The following is a 15243-nucleotide window of genomic DNA, read 5'->3' on the forward strand; positions in this document are numbered from 1 at the left end:
TGCCACCAAAAGTCACTACATGTGTGATAAATCCATCCCCCCCAAAACGGAATGATTGCGCTCATACCTATTACCAGTTCTTTCCGTAGGGGATAAACGCCACGCCCATGGCCGGTTAGCTCAGTTGGTTAGAGCGTGGTGCTAATAACGCCAAGGTCGCGGGTTCGATCCCCGTACGGGCCAAGTACAGCTTTTTAGAGGTCCCGTGCACTCGTTTCATCCCAGGTGGGTCGATGCAGATGCTGAAGCTTGTTTCTTTTTACTCCGCATTTTGTTCATAGTGTTTTCTGTGTAGAATTGCATGCCTAACTGATTTGGAGAAGTAGCTGTTCCTATGGTGTGGTGTTATTTAAAGCCTGTAGCAAGCATATAGTATAGTCATTGCAATTGATCTCTGTGTTAAACTTGGTGCTGTGTTTATGTGCTGATGGTGGCTCTGGTGCTGTATTCATGTACTGATGATGGGTCTTGTGTTGAACTCGTATGCTGATGTAGTCATATGCTGATGGAAGTTCTGTTTCCGTAACCATGCACTGACGGCGGTTCTGGTGATGTATCAATGTAGCTGCTGCAATCTTTAACTTATTAGACTTGATATTAGGTCATGCTAGGGTCAGTATGCTGTGCTGAAAATACAGCTGTCTGAATGAGGCCATTATAGGTCAGCTGAGCAAGAGTTTGACAAAAGCTCCCAGACACTATAGACAGCTTTGCCATCATTAGGGCGGCTGCTCTTTCTCTCCCAAAAATGGCAGTTTTCTTCACAGTCTCACCTCCCTTGTCTGAAAGTGCCCAAACGAAAAAGGAGCCTGGCCAACAGTGGTTCATCTGATCAGTCACATACCACGTGTGCACTTTATCGGACTGTGATGTCAGAGGTGACGACACAGCCAATCCTCGTTAGTATAGTGGTAAGTATCCCCGCCTGTCACGCGGGAGACCGGGGTTCGATTCCCCGACGGGGAGGCCTCTTATATTCTTGAATTTGCTACGAGAAGCTGATCGAGATGGCAAAAAATTCATATTCAGGAGCTTTTGATATTTTATTGTTTGATTGTCACTTTACTGCCACCAAAAGTCACTACATGTGTGATAAATCCATCCCCCCCAAAACGGAATGATTGCGCTCATACCTATTACCAGTTCTTTCCGTAGGGGATAAACGCCACGCCCATGGCCGGTTAGCTCAGTTGGTTAGAGCGTGGTGCTAATAACGCCAAGGTCGCGGGTTCGATCCCCGTACGGGCCAAGTACAGCTTTTTAGAGGTCCCGTGCACTCGTTTCATCCCAGGTGGGTCGATGCAGATGCTGAAGCTTGTTTCTTTTTACTCCGCATTTTGTTCATAGTGTTTTCTGTGTAGAATTGCATGCCTAACTGATTTGGAGAAGTAGCTGTTCCTATGGTGTGGTGTTATTTAAAGCCTGTAGCAAGCATATAGTATAGTCATTGCAATTGATCTCTGTGTTAAACTTGGTGCTGTGTTTATGTGCTGATGGTGGCTCTGGTGCTGTATTCATGTACTGATGATGGGTCTTGTGTTGAACTCGTATGCTGATGTAGTCATATGCTGATGGAAGTTCTGTTTCCGTAACCATGCACTGACGGCGGTTCTGGTGATGTATCAATGTAGCTGCTGCAATCTTTAACTTATTAGACTTGATATTAGGTCATGCTAGGGTCAGTATGCTGTGCTGAAAATACAGCTGTCTGAATGAGGCCATTATAGGTCAGCTGAGCAAGAGTTTGACAAAAGCTCCCAGACACTATAGACAGCTTTGCCATCATTAGGGCGGCTGCTCTTTCTCTCCCAAAAATGGCAGTTTTCTTCACAGTCTCACCTCCCTTGTCTGAAAGTGCCCAAACGAAAAAGGAGCCTGGCCAACAGTGGTTCATCTGATCAGTCACATACCACGTGTGCACTTTATCGGACTGTGATGTCAGAGGTGACGACACAGCCAATCCTCGTTAGTATAGTGGTAAGTATCCCCGCCTGTCACGCGGGAGACCGGGGTTCGATTCCCCGACGGGGAGGCCTCTTATATTCTTGAATTTGCTACGAGAAGCTGATCGAGATGGCAAAAAATTCATATTCAGGAGCTTTTGATATTTTATTGTTTGATTGTCACTTTACTGCCACCAAAAGTCACTACATGTGTGATAAATCCATCCCCCCCAAAACGGAATGATTGCGCTCATACCTATTACCAGTTCTTTCCGTAGGGGATAAACGCCACGCCCATGGCCGGTTAGCTCAGTTGGTTAGAGCGTGGTGCTAATAACGCCAAGGTCGCGGGTTCGATCCCCGTACGGGCCAAGTACAGCTTTTTAGAGGTCCCGTGCACTCGTTTCATCCCAGGTGGGTCGATGCAGATGCTGAAGCTTGTTTCTTTTTACTCCGCATTTTGTTCATAGTGTTTTCTGTGTAGAATTGCATGCCTAACTGATTTGGAGAAGTAGCTGTTCCTATGGTGTGGTGTTATTTAAAGCCTGTAGCAAGCATATAGTATAGTCATTGCAATTGATCTCTGTGTTAAACTTGGTGCTGTGTTTATGTGCTGATGGTGGCTCTGGTGCTGTATTCATGTACTGATGATGGGTCTTGTGTTGAACTCGTATGCTGATGTAGTCATATGCTGATGGAAGTTCTGTTTCCGTAACCATGCACTGACGGCGGTTCTGGTGATGTATCAATGTAGCTGCTGCAATCTTTAACTTATTAGACTTGATATTAGGTCATGCTAGGGTCAGTATGCTGTGCTGAAAATACAGCTGTCTGAATGAGGCCATTATAGGTCAGCTGAGCAAGAGTTTGACAAAAGCTCCCAGACACTATAGACAGCTTTGCCATCATTAGGGCGGCTGCTCTTTCTCTCCCAAAAATGGCAGTTTTCTTCACAGTCTCACCTCCCTTGTCTGAAAGTGCCCAAACGAAAAAGGAGCCTGGCCAACAGTGGTTCATCTGATCAGTCACATACCACGTGTGCACTTTATCGGACTGTGATGTCAGAGGTGACGACACAGCCAATCCTCGTTAGTATAGTGGTAAGTATCCCCGCCTGTCACGCGGGAGACCGGGGTTCGATTCCCCGACGGGGAGGCCTCTTATATTCTTGAATTTGCTACGAGAAGCTGATCGAGATGGCAAAAAATTCATATTCAGGAGCTTTTGATATTTTATTGTTTGATTGTCACTTTACTGCCACCAAAAGTCACTACATGTGTGATAAATCCATCCCCCCCAAAACGGAATGATTGCGCTCATACCTATTACCAGTTCTTTCCGTAGGGGATAAACGCCACGCCCATGGCCGGTTAGCTCAGTTGGTTAGAGCGTGGTGCTAATAACGCCAAGGTCGCGGGTTCGATCCCCGTACGGGCCAAGTACAGCTTTTTAGAGGTCCCGTGCACTCGTTTCATCCCAGGTGGGTCGATGCAGATGCTGAAGCTTGTTTCTTTTTACTCCGCATTTTGTTCATAGTGTTTTCTGTGTAGAATTGCATGCCTAACTGATTTGGAGAAGTAGCTGTTCCTATGGTGTGGTGTTATTTAAAGCCTGTAGCAAGCATATAGTATAGTCATTGCAATTGATCTCTGTGTTAAACTTGGTGCTGTGTTTATGTGCTGATGGTGGCTCTGGTGCTGTATTCATGTACTGATGATGGGTCTTGTGTTGAACTCGTATGCTGATGTAGTCATATGCTGATGGAAGTTCTGTTTCCGTAACCATGCACTGACGGCGGTTCTGGTGATGTATCAATGTAGCTGCTGCAATCTTTAACTTATTAGACTTGATATTAGGTCATGCTAGGGTCAGTATGCTGTGCTGAAAATACAGCTGTCTGAATGAGGCCATTATAGGTCAGCTGAGCAAGAGTTTGACAAAAGCTCCCAGACACTATAGACAGCTTTGCCATCATTAGGGCGGCTGCTCTTTCTCTCCCAAAAATGGCAGTTTTCTTCACAGTCTCACCTCCCTTGTCTGAAAGTGCCCAAACGAAAAAGGAGCCTGGCCAACAGTGGTTCATCTGATCAGTCACATACCACGTGTGCACTTTATCGGACTGTGATGTCAGAGGTGACGACACAGCCAATCCTCGTTAGTATAGTGGTAAGTATCCCCGCCTGTCACGCGGGAGACCGGGGTTCGATTCCCCGACGGGGAGGCCTCTTATATTCTTGAATTTGCTACGAGAAGCTGATCGAGATGGCAAAAAATTCATATTCAGGAGCTTTTGATATTTTATTGTTTGATTGTCACTTTACTGCCACCAAAAGTCACTACATGTGTGATAAATCCATCCCCCCCAAAACGGAATGATTGCGCTCATACCTATTACCAGTTCTTTCCGTAGGGGATAAACGCCACGCCCATGGCCGGTTAGCTCAGTTGGTTAGAGCGTGGTGCTAATAACGCCAAGGTCGCGGGTTCGATCCCCGTACGGGCCAAGTACAGCTTTTTAGAGGTCCCGTGCACTCGTTTCATCCCAGGTGGGTCGATGCAGATGCTGAAGCTTGTTTCTTTTTACTCCGCATTTTGTTCATAGTGTTTTCTGTGTAGAATTGCATGCCTAACTGATTTGGAGAAGTAGCTGTTCCTATGGTGTGGTGTTATTTAAAGCCTGTAGCAAGCATATAGTATAGTCATTGCAATTGATCTCTGTGTTAAACTTGGTGCTGTGTTTATGTGCTGATGGTGGCTCTGGTGCTGTATTCATGTACTGATGATGGGTCTTGTGTTGAACTCGTATGCTGATGTAGTCATATGCTGATGGAAGTTCTGTTTCCGTAACCATGCACTGACGGCGGTTCTGGTGATGTATCAATGTAGCTGCTGCAATCTTTAACTTATTAGACTTGATATTAGGTCATGCTAGGGTCAGTATGCTGTGCTGAAAATACAGCTGTCTGAATGAGGCCATTATAGGTCAGCTGAGCAAGAGTTTGACAAAAGCTCCCAGACACTATAGACAGCTTTGCCATCATTAGGGCGGCTGCTCTTTCTCTCCCAAAAATGGCAGTTTTCTTCACAGTCTCACCTCCCTTGTCTGAAAGTGCCCAAACGAAAAAGGAGCCTGGCCAACAGTGGTTCATCTGATCAGTCACATACCACGTGTGCACTTTATCGGACTGTGATGTCAGAGGTGACGACACAGCCAATCCTCGTTAGTATAGTGGTAAGTATCCCCGCCTGTCACGCGGGAGACCGGGGTTCGATTCCCCGACGGGGAGGCCTCTTATATTCTTGAATTTGCTACGAGAAGCTGATCGAGATGGCAAAAAATTCATATTCAGGAGCTTTTGATATTTTATTGTTTGATTGTCACTTTACTGCCACCAAAAGTCACTACATGTGTGATAAATCCATCCCCCCCAAAACGGAATGATTGCGCTCATACCTATTACCAGTTCTTTCCGTAGGGGATAAACGCCACGCCCATGGCCGGTTAGCTCAGTTGGTTAGAGCGTGGTGCTAATAACGCCAAGGTCGCGGGTTCGATCCCCGTACGGGCCAAGTACAGCTTTTTAGAGGTCCCGTGCACTCGTTTCATCCCAGGTGGGTCGATGCAGATGCTGAAGCTTGTTTCTTTTTACTCCGCATTTTGTTCATAGTGTTTTCTGTGTAGAATTGCATGCCTAACTGATTTGGAGAAGTAGCTGTTCCTATGGTGTGGTGTTATTTAAAGCCTGTAGCAAGCATATAGTATAGTCATTGCAATTGATCTCTGTGTTAAACTTGGTGCTGTGTTTATGTGCTGATGGTGGCTCTGGTGCTGTATTCATGTACTGATGATGGGTCTTGTGTTGAACTCGTATGCTGATGTAGTCATATGCTGATGGAAGTTCTGTTTCCGTAACCATGCACTGACGGCGGTTCTGGTGATGTATCAATGTAGCTGCTGCAATCTTTAACTTATTAGACTTGATATTAGGTCATGCTAGGGTCAGTATGCTGTGCTGAAAATACAGCTGTCTGAATGAGGCCATTATAGGTCAGCTGAGCAAGAGTTTGACAAAAGCTCCCAGACACTATAGACAGCTTTGCCATCATTAGGGCGGCTGCTCTTTCTCTCCCAAAAATGGCAGTTTTCTTCACAGTCTCACCTCCCTTGTCTGAAAGTGCCCAAACGAAAAAGGAGCCTGGCCAACAGTGGTTCATCTGATCAGTCACATACCACGTGTGCACTTTATCGGACTGTGATGTCAGAGGTGACGACACAGCCAATCCTCGTTAGTATAGTGGTAAGTATCCCCGCCTGTCACGCGGGAGACCGGGGTTCGATTCCCCGACGGGGAGGCCTCTTATATTCTTGAATTTGCTACGAGAAGCTGATCGAGATGGCAAAAAATTCATATTCAGGAGCTTTTGATATTTTATTGTTTGATTGTCACTTTACTGCCACCAAAAGTCACTACATGTGTGATAAATCCATCCCCCCCAAAACGGAATGATTGCGCTCATACCTATTACCAGTTCTTTCCGTAGGGGATAAACGCCACGCCCATGGCCGGTTAGCTCAGTTGGTTAGAGCGTGGTGCTAATAACGCCAAGGTCGCGGGTTCGATCCCCGTACGGGCCAAGTACAGCTTTTTAGAGGTCCCGTGCACTCGTTTCATCCCAGGTGGGTCGATGCAGATGCTGAAGCTTGTTTCTTTTTACTCCGCATTTTGTTCATAGTGTTTTCTGTGTAGAATTGCATGCCTAACTGATTTGGAGAAGTAGCTGTTCCTATGGTGTGGTGTTATTTAAAGCCTGTAGCAAGCATATAGTATAGTCATTGCAATTGATCTCTGTGTTAAACTTGGTGCTGTGTTTATGTGCTGATGGTGGCTCTGGTGCTGTATTCATGTACTGATGATGGGTCTTGTGTTGAACTCGTATGCTGATGTAGTCATATGCTGATGGAAGTTCTGTTTCCGTAACCATGCACTGACGGCGGTTCTGGTGATGTATCAATGTAGCTGCTGCAATCTTTAACTTATTAGACTTGATATTAGGTCATGCTAGGGTCAGTATGCTGTGCTGAAAATACAGCTGTCTGAATGAGGCCATTATAGGTCAGCTGAGCAAGAGTTTGACAAAAGCTCCCAGACACTATAGACAGCTTTGCCATCATTAGGGCGGCTGCTCTTTCTCTCCCAAAAATGGCAGTTTTCTTCACAGTCTCACCTCCCTTGTCTGAAAGTGCCCAAACGAAAAAGGAGCCTGGCCAACAGTGGTTCATCTGATCAGTCACATACCACGTGTGCACTTTATCGGACTGTGATGTCAGAGGTGACGACACAGCCAATCCTCGTTAGTATAGTGGTAAGTATCCCCGCCTGTCACGCGGGAGACCGGGGTTCGATTCCCCGACGGGGAGGCCTCTTATATTCTTGAATTTGCTACGAGAAGCTGATCGAGATGGCAAAAAATTCATATTCAGGAGCTTTTGATATTTTATTGTTTGATTGTCACTTTACTGCCACCAAAAGTCACTACATGTGTGATAAATCCATCCCCCCCAAAACGGAATGATTGCGCTCATACCTATTACCAGTTCTTTCCGTAGGGGATAAACGCCACGCCCATGGCCGGTTAGCTCAGTTGGTTAGAGCGTGGTGCTAATAACGCCAAGGTCGCGGGTTCGATCCCCGTACGGGCCAAGTACAGCTTTTTAGAGGTCCCGTGCACTCGTTTCATCCCAGGTGGGTCGATGCAGATGCTGAAGCTTGTTTCTTTTTACTCCGCATTTTGTTCATAGTGTTTTCTGTGTAGAATTGCATGCCTAACTGATTTGGAGAAGTAGCTGTTCCTATGGTGTGGTGTTATTTAAAGCCTGTAGCAAGCATATAGTATAGTCATTGCAATTGATCTCTGTGTTAAACTTGGTGCTGTGTTTATGTGCTGATGGTGGCTCTGGTGCTGTATTCATGTACTGATGATGGGTCTTGTGTTGAACTCGTATGCTGATGTAGTCATATGCTGATGGAAGTTCTGTTTCCGTAACCATGCACTGACGGCGGTTCTGGTGATGTATCAATGTAGCTGCTGCAATCTTTAACTTATTAGACTTGATATTAGGTCATGCTAGGGTCAGTATGCTGTGCTGAAAATACAGCTGTCTGAATGAGGCCATTATAGGTCAGCTGAGCAAGAGTTTGACAAAAGCTCCCAGACACTATAGACAGCTTTGCCATCATTAGGGCGGCTGCTCTTTCTCTCCCAAAAATGGCAGTTTTCTTCACAGTCTCACCTCCCTTGTCTGAAAGTGCCCAAACGAAAAAGGAGCCTGGCCAACAGTGGTTCATCTGATCAGTCACATACCACGTGTGCACTTTATCGGACTGTGATGTCAGAGGTGACGACACAGCCAATCCTCGTTAGTATAGTGGTAAGTATCCCCGCCTGTCACGCGGGAGACCGGGGTTCGATTCCCCGACGGGGAGGCCTCTTATATTCTTGAATTTGCTACGAGAAGCTGATCGAGATGGCAAAAAATTCATATTCAGGAGCTTTTGATATTTTATTGTTTGATTGTCACTTTACTGCCACCAAAAGTCACTACATGTGTGATAAATCCATCCCCCCCAAAACGGAATGATTGCGCTCATACCTATTACCAGTTCTTTCCGTAGGGGATAAACGCCACGCCCATGGCCGGTTAGCTCAGTTGGTTAGAGCGTGGTGCTAATAACGCCAAGGTCGCGGGTTCGATCCCCGTACGGGCCAAGTACAGCTTTTTAGAGGTCCCGTGCACTCGTTTCATCCCAGGTGGGTCGATGCAGATGCTGAAGCTTGTTTCTTTTTACTCCGCATTTTGTTCATAGTGTTTTCTGTGTAGAATTGCATGCCTAACTGATTTGGAGAAGTAGCTGTTCCTATGGTGTGGTGTTATTTAAAGCCTGTAGCAAGCATATAGTATAGTCATTGCAATTGATCTCTGTGTTAAACTTGGTGCTGTGTTTATGTGCTGATGGTGGCTCTGGTGCTGTATTCATGTACTGATGATGGGTCTTGTGTTGAACTCGTATGCTGATGTAGTCATATGCTGATGGAAGTTCTGTTTCCGTAACCATGCACTGACGGCGGTTCTGGTGATGTATCAATGTAGCTGCTGCAATCTTTAACTTATTAGACTTGATATTAGGTCATGCTAGGGTCAGTATGCTGTGCTGAAAATACAGCTGTCTGAATGAGGCCATTATAGGTCAGCTGAGCAAGAGTTTGACAAAAGCTCCCAGACACTATAGACAGCTTTGCCATCATTAGGGCGGCTGCTCTTTCTCTCCCAAAAATGGCAGTTTTCTTCACAGTCTCACCTCCCTTGTCTGAAAGTGCCCAAACGAAAAAGGAGCCTGGCCAACAGTGGTTCATCTGATCAGTCACATACCACGTGTGCACTTTATCGGACTGTGATGTCAGAGGTGACGACACAGCCAATCCTCGTTAGTATAGTGGTAAGTATCCCCGCCTGTCACGCGGGAGACCGGGGTTCGATTCCCCGACGGGGAGGCCTCTTATATTCTTGAATTTGCTACGAGAAGCTGATCGAGATGGCAAAAAATTCATATTCAGGAGCTTTTGATATTTTATTGTTTGATTGTCACTTTACTGCCACCAAAAGTCACTACATGTGTGATAAATCCATCCCCCCCAAAACGGAATGATTGCGCTCATACCTATTACCAGTTCTTTCCGTAGGGGATAAACGCCACGCCCATGGCCGGTTAGCTCAGTTGGTTAGAGCGTGGTGCTAATAACGCCAAGGTCGCGGGTTCGATCCCCGTACGGGCCAAGTACAGCTTTTTAGAGGTCCCGTGCACTCGTTTCATCCCAGGTGGGTCGATGCAGATGCTGAAGCTTGTTTCTTTTTACTCCGCATTTTGTTCATAGTGTTTTCTGTGTAGAATTGCATGCCTAACTGATTTGGAGAAGTAGCTGTTCCTATGGTGTGGTGTTATTTAAAGCCTGTAGCAAGCATATAGTATAGTCATTGCAATTGATCTCTGTGTTAAACTTGGTGCTGTGTTTATGTGCTGATGGTGGCTCTGGTGCTGTATTCATGTACTGATGATGGGTCTTGTGTTGAACTCGTATGCTGATGTAGTCATATGCTGATGGAAGTTCTGTTTCCGTAACCATGCACTGACGGCGGTTCTGGTGATGTATCAATGTAGCTGCTGCAATCTTTAACTTATTAGACTTGATATTAGGTCATGCTAGGGTCAGTATGCTGTGCTGAAAATACAGCTGTCTGAATGAGGCCATTATAGGTCAGCTGAGCAAGAGTTTGACAAAAGCTCCCAGACACTATAGACAGCTTTGCCATCATTAGGGCGGCTGCTCTTTCTCTCCCAAAAATGGCAGTTTTCTTCACAGTCTCACCTCCCTTGTCTGAAAGTGCCCAAACGAAAAAGGAGCCTGGCCAACAGTGGTTCATCTGATCAGTCACATACCACGTGTGCACTTTATCGGACTGTGATGTCAGAGGTGACGACACAGCCAATCCTCGTTAGTATAGTGGTAAGTATCCCCGCCTGTCACGCGGGAGACCGGGGTTCGATTCCCCGACGGGGAGGCCTCTTATATTCTTGAATTTGCTACGAGAAGCTGATCGAGATGGCAAAAAATTCATATTCAGGAGCTTTTGATATTTTATTGTTTGATTGTCACTTTACTGCCACCAAAAGTCACTACATGTGTGATAAATCCATCCCCCCCAAAACGGAATGATTGCGCTCATACCTATTACCAGTTCTTTCCGTAGGGGATAAACGCCACGCCCATGGCCGGTTAGCTCAGTTGGTTAGAGCGTGGTGCTAATAACGCCAAGGTCGCGGGTTCGATCCCCGTACGGGCCAAGTACAGCTTTTTAGAGGTCCCGTGCACTCGTTTCATCCCAGGTGGGTCGATGCAGATGCTGAAGCTTGTTTCTTTTTACTCCGCATTTTGTTCATAGTGTTTTCTGTGTAGAATTGCATGCCTAACTGATTTGGAGAAGTAGCTGTTCCTATGGTGTGGTGTTATTTAAAGCCTGTAGCAAGCATATAGTATAGTCATTGCAATTGATCTCTGTGTTAAACTTGGTGCTGTGTTTATGTGCTGATGGTGGCTCTGGTGCTGTATTCATGTACTGATGATGGGTCTTGTGTTGAACTCGTATGCTGATGTAGTCATATGCTGATGGAAGTTCTGTTTCCGTAACCATGCACTGACGGCGGTTCTGGTGATGTATCAATGTAGCTGCTGCAATCTTTAACTTATTAGACTTGATATTAGGTCATGCTAGGGTCAGTATGCTGTGCTGAAAATACAGCTGTCTGAATGAGGCCATTATAGGTCAGCTGAGCAAGAGTTTGACAAAAGCTCCCAGACACTATAGACAGCTTTGCCATCATTAGGGCGGCTGCTCTTTCTCTCCCAAAAATGGCAGTTTTCTTCACAGTCTCACCTCCCTTGTCTGAAAGTGCCCAAACGAAAAAGGAGCCTGGCCAACAGTGGTTCATCTGATCAGTCACATACCACGTGTGCACTTTATCGGACTGTGATGTCAGAGGTGACGACACAGCCAATCCTCGTTAGTATAGTGGTAAGTATCCCCGCCTGTCACGTGGGAGACCGGGGTTCGATTCCCCGACGGGGAGGCCTCTTATATTCTTGAATTTGCTACGAGAAGCTGATCGAGATGGCAAAAAATTCATATTCAGGAGCTTTTGATATTTTATTGTTTGATTGTCACTTTACTGCCACCAAAAGTCACTACATGTGTGATAAATCCATCCCCCCCAAAACGGAATGATTGCGCTCATACCTATTACCAGTTCTTTCCGTAGGGGATAAACGCCACGCCCATGGCCGGTTAGCTCAGTTGGTTAGAGCGTGGTGCTAATAACGCCAAGGTCGCGGGTTCGATCCCCGTACGGGCCAAGTACAGCTTTTTAGAGGTCCCGTGCACTCGTTTCATCCCAGGTGGGTCGATGCAGATGCTGAAGCTTGTTTCTTTTTACTCCGCATTTTGTTCATAGTGTTTTCTGTGTAGAATTGCATGCCTAACTGATTTGGAGAAGTAGCTGTTCCTATGGTGTGGTGTTATTTAAAGCCTGTAGCAAGCATATAGTATAGTCATTGCAATTGATCTCTGTGTTAAACTTGGTGCTGTGTTTATGTGCTGATGGTGGCTCTGGTGCTGTATTCATGTACTGATGATGGGTCTTGTGTTGAACTCGTATGCTGATGTAGTCATATGCTGATGGAAGTTCTGTTTCCGTAACCATGCACTGACGGCGGTTCTGGTGATGTATCAATGTAGCTGCTGCAATCTTTAACTTATTAGACTTGATATTAGGTCATGCTAGGGTCAGTATGCTGTGCTGAAAATACAGCTGTCTGAATGAGGCCATTATAGGTCAGCTGAGCAAGAGTTTGACAAAAGCTCCCAGACACTATAGACAGCTTTGCCATCATTAGGGCGGCTGCTCTTTCTCTCCCAAAAATGGCAGTTTTCTTCACAGTCTCACCTCCCTTGTCTGAAAGTGCCCAAACGAAAAAGGAGCCTGGCCAACAGTGGTTCATCTGATCAGTCACATACCACGTGTGCACTTTATCGGACTGTGATGTCAGAGGTGACGACACAGCCAATCCTCGTTAGTATAGTGGTAAGTATCCCCGCCTGTCACGCGGGAGACCGGGGTTCGATTCCCCGACGGGGAGGCCTCTTATATTCTTGAATTTGCTACGAGAAGCTGATCGAGATGGCAAAAAATTCATATTCAGGAGCTTTTGATATTTTATTGTTTGATTGTCACTTTACTGCCACCAAAAGTCACTACATGTGTGATAAATCCATCCCCCCCAAAACGGAATGATTGCGCTCATACCTATTACCAGTTCTTTCCGTAGGGGATAAACGCCACGCCCATGGCCGGTTAGCTCAGTTGGTTAGAGCGTGGTGCTAATAACGCCAAGGTCGCGGGTTCGATCCCCGTACGGGCCAAGTACAGCTTTTTAGAGGTCCCGTGCACTCGTTTCATCCCAGGTGGGTCGATGCAGATGCTGAAGCTTGTTTCTTTTTACTCCGCATTTTGTTCATAGTGTTTTCTGTGTAGAATTGCATGCCTAACTGATTTGGAGAAGTAGCTGTTCCTATGGTGTGGTGTTATTTAAAGCCTGTAGCAAGCATATAGTATAGTCATTGCAATTGATCTCTGTGTTAAACTTGGTGCTGTGTTTATGTGCTGATGGTGGCTCTGGTGCTGTATTCATGTACTGATGATGGGTCTTGTGTTGAACTCGTATGCTGATGTAGTCATATGCTGATGGAAGTTCTGTTTCCGTAACCATGCACTGACGGCGGTTCTGGTGATGTATCAATGTAGCTGCTGCAATCTTTAACTTATTAGACTTGATATTAGGTCATGCTAGGGTCAGTATGCTGTGCTGAAAATACAGCTGTCTGAATGAGGCCATTATAGGTCAGCTGAGCAAGAGTTTGACAAAAGCTCCCAGACACTATAGACAGCTTTGCCATCATTAGGGCGGCTGCTCTTTCTCTCCCAAAAATGGCAGTTTTCTTCACAGTCTCACCTCCCTTGTCTGAAAGTGCCCAAACGAAAAAGGAGCCTGGCCAACAGTGGTTCATCTGATCAGTCACATACCACGTGTGCACTTTATCGGACTGTGATGTCAGTGGTGACGACACAGCCAATCCTCGTTAGTATAGTGGTAAGTATCCCCGCCTGTCACGCGGGAGACCGGGGTTCGATTCCCCGACGGGGAGGCCTCTTATATTCTTGAATTTGCTACGAGAAGCTGATCGAGATGGCAAAAAATTCATATTCAGGAGCTTTTGATATTTTATTGTTTGATTGTCACTTTACTGCCACCAAAAGTCACTACATGTGTGATAAATCCATCCCCCCCAAAACGGAATGATTGCGCTCATACCTATTACCAGTTCTTTCCGTAGGGGATAAACGCCACGCCCATGGCCGGTTAGCTCAGTTGGTTAGAGCGTGGTGCTAATAACGCCAAGGTCGCGGGTTCGATCCCCGTACGGGCCAAGTACAGCTTTTTAGAGGTCCCGTGCACTCGTTTCATCCCAGGTGGGTCGATGCAGATGCTGAAGCTTGTTTCTTTTTACTCCGCATTTTGTTCATAGTGTTTTCTGTGTAGAATTGCATGCCTAACTGATTTGGAGAAGTAGCTGTTCCTATGGTGTGGTGTTATTTAAAGCCTGTAGCAAGCATATAGTATAGTCATTGCAATTGATCTCTGTGTTAAACTTGGTGCTGTGTTTATGTGCTGATGGTGGCTCTGGTGCTGTATTCATGTACTGATGATGGGTCTTGTGTTGAACTCGTATGCTGATGTAGTCATATGCTGATGGAAGTTCTGTTTCCGTAACCATGCACTGACGGCGGTTCTGGTGATGTATCAATGTAGCTGCTGCAATCTTTAACTTATTAGACTTGATATTAGGTCATGCTAGGGTCAGTATGCTGTGCTGAAAATACAGCTGTCTGAATGAGGCCATTATAGGTCAGCTGAGCAAGAGTTTGACAAAAGCTCCCAGACACTATAGACAGCTTTGCCATCATTAGGGCGGCTGCTCTTTCTCTCCCAAAAATGGCAGTTTTCTTCACAGTCTCACCTCCCTTGTCTGAAAGTGCCCAAACGAAAAAGGAGCCTGGCCAACAGTGGTTCATCTGATCAGTCACATACCACGTGTGCACTTTATCGGACTGTGATGTCAGAGGTGACGACACAGCCAATCCTCGTTAGTATAGTGGTAAGTATCCCCGCCTGTCACGTGGGAGACCGGGGTTCGATTCCCCGACGGGGAGGCCTCTTATATTCTTGAATTTGCTACGAGAAGCTGATCGAGATGGCAAAAAATTCATATTCAGGAGCTTTTGATATTTTATTGTTTGATTGTCACTTTACTGCCACCAAAAGTCACTACATGTGTGATAAATCCATCCCCCCCAAAACGGAATGATTGCGCTCATACCTATTACCAGTTCTTTCCGTAGGGGATAAACGCCACGCCCATGGCCGGTTAGCTCAGTTGGTTAGAGCGTGGTGCTAATAACGCCAAGGTCGCGGGTTCGATCCCCGTACGGGCCAAGTACAGCTTTTTAGAGGTCCCGTGCACTCGTTTCATCCCAGGTGGGTCGATGCAGATGCTGAAGCTTGTTTCTTTTTACTCCGCATTTTGTTCATAGTGTTTTCTGTGTAGAATTGCATGCCTAACTGATTTGGA

At 46.0% G+C, this 15243-nt stretch overlaps 27 non-coding genes across 27 annotated transcripts; all 27 read left to right on the forward strand.

Annotated features, from left to right (window-relative positions):
* Positions 1 to 109: 109 nt before the first annotated feature.
* On the forward strand, positions 110 to 183 carry TRNAI-AAU (transfer RNA isoleucine (anticodon AAU)). The gene has a single exon. It is a non-coding gene; the product is annotated as a tRNA-Ile (tRNA).
* A 711-nt stretch (positions 184 to 894) lies between these two features.
* On the forward strand, positions 895 to 966 carry TRNAD-GUC (transfer RNA aspartic acid (anticodon GUC)). Its single transcript has one exon. It is a non-coding gene; the product is annotated as a tRNA-Asp (tRNA).
* Positions 967 to 1175: 209 nt separating this feature from the next.
* TRNAI-AAU (transfer RNA isoleucine (anticodon AAU)) lies at positions 1176 to 1249 on the forward strand. Its single transcript has one exon. It is a non-coding gene; the product is annotated as a tRNA-Ile (tRNA).
* A 711-nt stretch (positions 1250 to 1960) lies between these two features.
* Positions 1961 to 2032, forward strand: TRNAD-GUC (transfer RNA aspartic acid (anticodon GUC)). Its single transcript has one exon. It is a non-coding gene; the product is annotated as a tRNA-Asp (tRNA).
* Positions 2033 to 2241: 209 nt separating this feature from the next.
* TRNAI-AAU (transfer RNA isoleucine (anticodon AAU)) lies at positions 2242 to 2315 on the forward strand. Its single transcript has one exon. It is a non-coding gene; the product is annotated as a tRNA-Ile (tRNA).
* A 711-nt stretch (positions 2316 to 3026) lies between these two features.
* Positions 3027 to 3098, forward strand: TRNAD-GUC (transfer RNA aspartic acid (anticodon GUC)). The gene has a single exon. It is a non-coding gene; the product is annotated as a tRNA-Asp (tRNA).
* A 209-nt stretch (positions 3099 to 3307) lies between these two features.
* On the forward strand, positions 3308 to 3381 carry TRNAI-AAU (transfer RNA isoleucine (anticodon AAU)). Its single transcript has one exon. It is a non-coding gene; the product is annotated as a tRNA-Ile (tRNA).
* Positions 3382 to 4092: 711 nt separating this feature from the next.
* On the forward strand, positions 4093 to 4164 carry TRNAD-GUC (transfer RNA aspartic acid (anticodon GUC)). Its single transcript has one exon. It is a non-coding gene; the product is annotated as a tRNA-Asp (tRNA).
* A 209-nt stretch (positions 4165 to 4373) lies between these two features.
* TRNAI-AAU (transfer RNA isoleucine (anticodon AAU)) lies at positions 4374 to 4447 on the forward strand. The gene has a single exon. It is a non-coding gene; the product is annotated as a tRNA-Ile (tRNA).
* Positions 4448 to 5158: 711 nt separating this feature from the next.
* Positions 5159 to 5230, forward strand: TRNAD-GUC (transfer RNA aspartic acid (anticodon GUC)). The gene has a single exon. It is a non-coding gene; the product is annotated as a tRNA-Asp (tRNA).
* A 209-nt stretch (positions 5231 to 5439) lies between these two features.
* On the forward strand, positions 5440 to 5513 carry TRNAI-AAU (transfer RNA isoleucine (anticodon AAU)). Its single transcript has one exon. It is a non-coding gene; the product is annotated as a tRNA-Ile (tRNA).
* A 711-nt stretch (positions 5514 to 6224) lies between these two features.
* TRNAD-GUC (transfer RNA aspartic acid (anticodon GUC)) lies at positions 6225 to 6296 on the forward strand. Its single transcript has one exon. It is a non-coding gene; the product is annotated as a tRNA-Asp (tRNA).
* A 209-nt stretch (positions 6297 to 6505) lies between these two features.
* On the forward strand, positions 6506 to 6579 carry TRNAI-AAU (transfer RNA isoleucine (anticodon AAU)). Its single transcript has one exon. It is a non-coding gene; the product is annotated as a tRNA-Ile (tRNA).
* Positions 6580 to 7290: 711 nt separating this feature from the next.
* On the forward strand, positions 7291 to 7362 carry TRNAD-GUC (transfer RNA aspartic acid (anticodon GUC)). The gene has a single exon. It is a non-coding gene; the product is annotated as a tRNA-Asp (tRNA).
* A 209-nt stretch (positions 7363 to 7571) lies between these two features.
* On the forward strand, positions 7572 to 7645 carry TRNAI-AAU (transfer RNA isoleucine (anticodon AAU)). The gene has a single exon. It is a non-coding gene; the product is annotated as a tRNA-Ile (tRNA).
* A 711-nt stretch (positions 7646 to 8356) lies between these two features.
* TRNAD-GUC (transfer RNA aspartic acid (anticodon GUC)) lies at positions 8357 to 8428 on the forward strand. The gene has a single exon. It is a non-coding gene; the product is annotated as a tRNA-Asp (tRNA).
* Positions 8429 to 8637: 209 nt separating this feature from the next.
* On the forward strand, positions 8638 to 8711 carry TRNAI-AAU (transfer RNA isoleucine (anticodon AAU)). The gene has a single exon. It is a non-coding gene; the product is annotated as a tRNA-Ile (tRNA).
* Positions 8712 to 9422: 711 nt separating this feature from the next.
* Positions 9423 to 9494, forward strand: TRNAD-GUC (transfer RNA aspartic acid (anticodon GUC)). The gene has a single exon. It is a non-coding gene; the product is annotated as a tRNA-Asp (tRNA).
* Positions 9495 to 9703: 209 nt separating this feature from the next.
* TRNAI-AAU (transfer RNA isoleucine (anticodon AAU)) lies at positions 9704 to 9777 on the forward strand. Its single transcript has one exon. It is a non-coding gene; the product is annotated as a tRNA-Ile (tRNA).
* Positions 9778 to 10488: 711 nt separating this feature from the next.
* TRNAD-GUC (transfer RNA aspartic acid (anticodon GUC)) lies at positions 10489 to 10560 on the forward strand. Its single transcript has one exon. It is a non-coding gene; the product is annotated as a tRNA-Asp (tRNA).
* A 209-nt stretch (positions 10561 to 10769) lies between these two features.
* TRNAI-AAU (transfer RNA isoleucine (anticodon AAU)) lies at positions 10770 to 10843 on the forward strand. Its single transcript has one exon. It is a non-coding gene; the product is annotated as a tRNA-Ile (tRNA).
* A 992-nt stretch (positions 10844 to 11835) lies between these two features.
* On the forward strand, positions 11836 to 11909 carry TRNAI-AAU (transfer RNA isoleucine (anticodon AAU)). The gene has a single exon. It is a non-coding gene; the product is annotated as a tRNA-Ile (tRNA).
* Positions 11910 to 12620: 711 nt separating this feature from the next.
* Positions 12621 to 12692, forward strand: TRNAD-GUC (transfer RNA aspartic acid (anticodon GUC)). Its single transcript has one exon. It is a non-coding gene; the product is annotated as a tRNA-Asp (tRNA).
* A 209-nt stretch (positions 12693 to 12901) lies between these two features.
* On the forward strand, positions 12902 to 12975 carry TRNAI-AAU (transfer RNA isoleucine (anticodon AAU)). Its single transcript has one exon. It is a non-coding gene; the product is annotated as a tRNA-Ile (tRNA).
* A 711-nt stretch (positions 12976 to 13686) lies between these two features.
* Positions 13687 to 13758, forward strand: TRNAD-GUC (transfer RNA aspartic acid (anticodon GUC)). Its single transcript has one exon. It is a non-coding gene; the product is annotated as a tRNA-Asp (tRNA).
* Positions 13759 to 13967: 209 nt separating this feature from the next.
* On the forward strand, positions 13968 to 14041 carry TRNAI-AAU (transfer RNA isoleucine (anticodon AAU)). Its single transcript has one exon. It is a non-coding gene; the product is annotated as a tRNA-Ile (tRNA).
* A 992-nt stretch (positions 14042 to 15033) lies between these two features.
* On the forward strand, positions 15034 to 15107 carry TRNAI-AAU (transfer RNA isoleucine (anticodon AAU)). Its single transcript has one exon. It is a non-coding gene; the product is annotated as a tRNA-Ile (tRNA).
* Positions 15108 to 15243: the final 136 nt, after the last annotated feature.

Source organism: Ranitomeya variabilis, unplaced genomic scaffold, assembly GCF_051348905.1.
Source record: "Ranitomeya variabilis isolate aRanVar5 unplaced genomic scaffold, aRanVar5.hap1 Scaffold_79, whole genome shotgun sequence".
In the NCBI taxonomy this organism is placed as follows: domain Eukaryota; kingdom Metazoa; phylum Chordata; class Amphibia; order Anura; family Dendrobatidae; genus Ranitomeya; species Ranitomeya variabilis.